We start from the raw sequence: 6,000 nt of genomic DNA on the forward strand, positions 1-6,000 counted from the left end.
CACAGATGACACCTTGCATATCACCAACAGGAACACATTCTCCAAATTATAAGCATGAAAAGCTGTGAATAATTCAGGATTTCACATTAATTTTCAGCTTTATTTACCTGTAAACAAAATAAATGCTGGTACTTGTTGATGCCCTTTTTCCCCCACGAAGGTTTGGTTTGATCTTTTTCTCATGGAGATAAAAATCACAACAGGCTGCCTTTTGTTTATTCTCTGGGCTGTTGCCTGCTATCAGCTCAGGCTATATATCTTCCCCAGAGTCTATATGCAGCATGCGGTTGTGGGGAGTTGGAGATGGAGTACATGGGGAAATGAGAGGAGATCTACTGCAGCCCACAGGCTCCCTCGGATCCTCTGATGTGGCTTCAAACATCCCAGGAAAAGCAGGGCCTTCTGGGATAGCGCTTAAGTAGTCTCCAGAGTTTTGTGAGCGTGTGTTTTGAATGTATGCATGTGCCCGTGTCGCAGTCATTGTTCTGCCACTCTCAGCGTCATTGTTAAACTCCTTCCTTTGATATGTGAAGACTCTGTAGCCTAGATGCAACTTTCCAAGGAAAGAGGGAGTGCCAGGGGGGGGGGGGGAAAAAGGGCACAGCAAATTATGAACACACAGGTGATTTTTCTTTTGGTCGTCTAATGGGTGTGTCATGTTAGAAGATCCAGCGGTTAAAAACTCACTTCACCTTACATTCCGACTGTTTTCTCATGGGCCGTTATCGGTCTTATTCAAACACGGCACTCTCCCTCATGAGATAACCAGTTCACTCTTCCAGTACTTCAATCACACGACTCCAGTCAGACGTGCTAATTTGAGCACTTGATCTTTGATTGACAAACACAATAAACAGTTTAAAATACTTGACTTTGGAAATAACATTGCATATTTCTAGATACTGAGGTTTTTTTTTCTCGAAGTATTGATTGATTGGTTTAATTTCTAAACATGGCAGCCTAGTGGGACGTGCCAGACCAGCAAAGAAGCAAGCCAAGACATGAGGCAGCAGTTGAGGAGAGATTTAGTTTAGAAATTGTAAAATCTACATTCAAAGTTGATGTTGGGTGATGAAAATGACAAGAAAGCAGTGTGCATGATTTGGGGCTAACAATTCTGACACAACTACAAAACCCAGAAAGAGAGGGAACTTATTTGAACGTGTCTTTTTAGCTAACTTGTTAGTTAGCCAGTTAGCTAACTTGTTTTTAGCAAACATTAGCAAGAAAACTGATAATAAAACAAATATATGTTAGACTAGGCTTCAAATACATTTTATGGAGTGTCTTCGGGCGTTCACAGGGGAAGAAAGACTAGCTTTACTTAAATTTATGAGACTTGACTTTAGCCGTTGAGGTGTGGCAATATATTTTCGCATAAATTACATCCCTAACGTTCAAGCTGCTCTCACAATGCTCACTACGCTAATAGTCCCTAGTTTAATCTCTACATTTCCCAGAATATGAATTTTATGTATGTCGCTACATTCCCATGCTGCTGGAAGGTTGAATAGCCTCCTGCGCACGCACCGAGCCTACGCTGGCTGCTTACGATTAGCTGTCTCCCTCCGATTAGCCGGCTAGCTTGAATGTGTATGAATAACTTTATCATTTGGCTCTCATAGACTTTCAAATAGATACAATTGTGATGGGGCAACAAGTTATGTGACGTGTAATTTGAAGTTATCCACCAGTTTACTGTCGAAACAGCAACAGCAGAATAGACTAGAGTAGAGCCTGTGACATCATGTTTCGCTGTAGCGATAAGCACACTATTCCAGATGTTGAGAGGTCACATTTACAAAAAAAATCTGATGTAACTGAACAAAATAGGATGTGAAAGCACCCTTAAACAATTGTGCGCTTTGTTAGAGGACTCTTTAAAAGACAAGCGGGAGGCTCATTAATTTTCATATGACTTATGACTTGCTTGACTTGAGCAACTGAACTTGTGTTGGTTCTCCCCACAGCTTCAAACTTGCTTGTGACTTGCTTGTGACCTGCACATCAGTGACATAGTCGCCCCCCGGCGCGCGTGCACGCGCTATCTTCAGTCCGTTGTCCTCCTGTGGTGAGTTACAAACTGCTTCAATGGATAATAAGTGAGTTTAGATGAATAGAAATGTTAATGTTCCCGGATGTTTCAATATAGTTTTGATTTTTTTTTTTTTTTTTTTGTATGCTCTCCTGCTTTTGGTTAAGTGAATAAGGCTGCTAAGAGGCCAAACCCCTCTCATCTGCAGCCTGTTATGGTGGAGCGGGAGGATGACATCATACTGGTCTCAGAGTGGCGGCTGGTAATTGGCCCGTTCTCCTCCTCCAGCGGCACGGGCCAAACAGAACACACAAGTGGAGCCAGGCAATGCAAGTCAGATGCACTGGGTTTTTCCAGAGTGGATGGTGGGGCCTCAGTGCAGACTGAGAGCCAAGAGGCCTTGAAGAGGGGTGCACCCATCCAACTGTAAATGTCAGAAATGAATGAAAGGACTCAGCTCAAATGAAATCTGATATAATGCGCCCCGGGCCAGCCTGTTTGATCTGCTGTACAATCCGCTGCTCTAGACAGCTGGATAACTGCGTCTTTTCTCTATGATATAACATTGCAAATGCATTTTCATGTGGAGGTTCTCTGAGAACCGACGTCAAAGATCTCTCAGCCCACACAAAGTTCCATTACAGGCAGACTGAACTGCTGCACCTCTGGGCTGCTGAGACGCAACAGTCCGTCATTGTTTGTAATATTTAAATCAGTTCTCGTTTTGGAAGAAACTCGCATGCCTTGCAATGCAGATGCATGACTTATGATAGATGATGTAAAGCTCCACAAGGCATTATTCTGAAAGTCCTAACACATGTGAATAATGGCCAGAGGATGAAACATCTGGAAATAAGATTAGAACCCAGGTTCAGATATGCAGCTTGTAGACAAAAATTCCATCAGTTGGACAATAACATGCCAAAACAACTAATCCCATTAGGTTTTAAAGCAGCTATTTGATGTGGCAACGTGAATGAAGCCCTAATTGGTTACAGTGGATCTATGAATGAGACCTGGTTCTACCCTGTGGCCACTCACACAGCGGATAAGTCGGCCAGAGATGTTGGATACCTCTGTCTAATAAAGCACCGTCTTTATCTTTTATAGAGGCATGTACTTAGAGTCATGCCACCATATTTCCTGCTATGCGGTGGTTACACACACACACACACACACACACACACACACACACACACACACACACACACACACACACACACAAATCAGAGGTGTGCTGATCTTCTGATTACATGGGTGGAGTATTATATAAACCTCTCTGTTATCATCTAAGAGAACAGTTGTGAGAACATATTTGATGTCTGCAGCTTGTGTGGGAAAACATGCGTTCCTGCGGTGTCAAAAGAGGGTGCAGTGCTCGACATGTTGGCACGTGCTCATCCGCCTATGTTGCCCATTGTTGTGACAGATAAATGGGTGTCGTCGTGAATGAAAGGTCAAAGAGGAACTTGTAGGTGGTGAGAACATCAGAGTTCCTGTCATGACCAAGATGCAACTCAGCGTCTGTGGGCAAAAATGACTGACAGAGCAAAACTGTCAGGGGAGTTGCGCTGTGTTTGCTGGAATGACTTTGAATTTTTTTTTTCCCTCCCAGCGCTCTGTCAGGCACTGAGCTGTTAAGCACAATATCTCAGCGTGGGTGTTGCTATCATGAAATTGTTGAATGTTTAACTGATCGGCAATGTTTATTATCTTGTAGAAGTGAAAGTTGAGATCATAGGCTGGTTGTAAAAATGGGGAGCTCACCAAAAGTGAAGCAAAGTGATCTCAACTGCCCCCCTAGTGGCTGGCTGAAGTATAGGTCATGAATCCAGCCCCTTAAAGATGAGCCGGGTTGATCTCTTAGTAAGTACATGACCACAATGACAGGCAACACGTAATACCGATGTAAAACATTGGAAACAGGTTTCGTCACAACTTCCATTCCTGTTTGGAGAGAAACTCCGTCCATCCATTTTCTTCCTCTTATCCTGTTAAGGGACGCAGGGGGGGTGGAGCCTATCCCAGCGGCTACAGGTGAGAGGCGGGGTTCACCCTGGACAGGTCGCCAGTCCATCGCAGGGCCAACACATATAGACAGACAACCATTCACACTCACAGTCACACCTACAGTCAATTTAGAGTATCAATCAGCCTCGTCCCCTCTTCGTGTCTTTGGACTGTGGGAGGAAGCTGGAGTACCAGAGAGAACCCACACAGGAACAGGGAGAACATGCAGACTCCACCCAGAAAGATCCCGTGTCCGAGCCGGGACTCAAATCCGGAACTTTCTTGCTGTGAGGCGACAGTGCTGACCACTGCACCACCGTGCAGCCTGGAGAGACACTCATTCAGTGCATTCACATCATAAAAATACTTGTAAACATGTTATTCTGACTGAAATGATACTTTTCAAAGTCGGACTATCATAGCTGGATAATATGATTTGGAATCAATTTACCCTGGCATGTATACGCCACCTCAAATTAGCTTGGTTGTCTGGGCGTGTTCCCTAGGGCCCCCTGCTGTGTTTAACCTGGAGTGAACAGACAAGAGGGACGTGGGTAAAACTATGTCGCACACAAAGCTTTTTTGACCAAACAAAGAGCCAATGTTTGATGAGGACGCCTCTCGCTAACGTCTTGCTAATCCACTGCACAGGTAGATATACATGTGAGGTTGCAAATTGTATCTTTAACACCATTGACGGTGCAGTGAGCAGTTAGAGTTTCCTGGTCTTGTTCGCGAAGCAAATGTACCTTTAACCTGCATTCTCGAGAACGGCCAGCAGGGAGCTTTGTTTGCAAATACAAAGCAGGCTGTGTCGAAGTCAATAGAAAATTACCCAACTTCTCAAGTGATTTATTGCCTTTTATGGTCTCAATTGCCGGTTTCAAGTCTTCTTCAATGCAGTATGATCGGCATTTTAGAGGTTATGATCCCATCTGCAGTAAAACAGTGATAAAGCAGGGTATTCTTAAGGGTGCGGTTGCTTTGTGATTGAGTCGTAACCCCTTGCTCCTCTCCACCTCGACCTCCTTCATCAAATACAATCACTGCCTCTTTGCAAAAAGTCAGAATTCCAAAATGCTTAACTCAAAGCGTCAAAACAGGAGTTCACAAACCAATAGGTGACACAGACTTTTCCGTCCTCTTAAACAGACACAGGAGTAGTAACTGGCAAAGGTATTTACTTTGGTCTGTGCATTATTGTTAAGCCTCTCAGTGTAGTCAAGTATTTGTCAAACACCGCTATTGTTTGGTCATTGTGAAAGCACCTACTGTGATAATGGTGATTGTTTTCACTTCCTATCATGAGTCATCTGAGGACAGACAACTAATCATGAAAGTCCAGGTGGTAACAAGTGTAAACTCTCCTCAAAAAACCTGGTTATTAACTTGGAAAAAATTCCCAAGAAAAATCGCTTTCATTTTTTTTTGCTAACGCTGATGCAGGTTTCCCAGTACACCCTCTCTGTCTGGTGAGCTAGCTGTCGAGGCAGCAACTGCGCCGGAGGGAGGAAATGATTATAGCATAAGGGAATGTGTTATCACTTTCTCCCTCTTGTGCATACTCTCTCCACTAGCTGAATGTCACATATTTGTGTTTCTTATCTGCGAGATGAGAAAGAAGCACATTTCAAAACTTGGACAAGAATGACACGTGTCCTCTGCACATTTAATATATGAACGCTTCCATGTGTCATGTCAAGACGATTAGTCCAGACTGGACATGTGCACTGAAATATCACATGTCATGTAGGCTGTTGTGTGGTTGCACAGTGGAAAAGTCGATATCATGTTCCTCATTCATCAAAAGCTGCTCTCTGGAGGAAGCAGGCCCAGCTGTTGTTGGCCAATGATACCTTTGTGTTCCTCTGTTGAGCCGCAATAGTCTGCGATTGTAACCCTCAGCTGCTGCATCTTCACCAGCCTGTTAGTTCACTTCATCTTCTGTCCGTCTG

This window comes from Aulostomus chinensis, chromosome 4 (assembly GCF_037954235.1).
Source record: "Aulostomus chinensis isolate RoL2024-O1b breed Wild chromosome 4, RoL_Achi_v1.0, whole genome shotgun sequence".
NCBI classification, from domain to species: domain Eukaryota; kingdom Metazoa; phylum Chordata; class Actinopteri; order Syngnathiformes; family Aulostomidae; genus Aulostomus; species Aulostomus chinensis.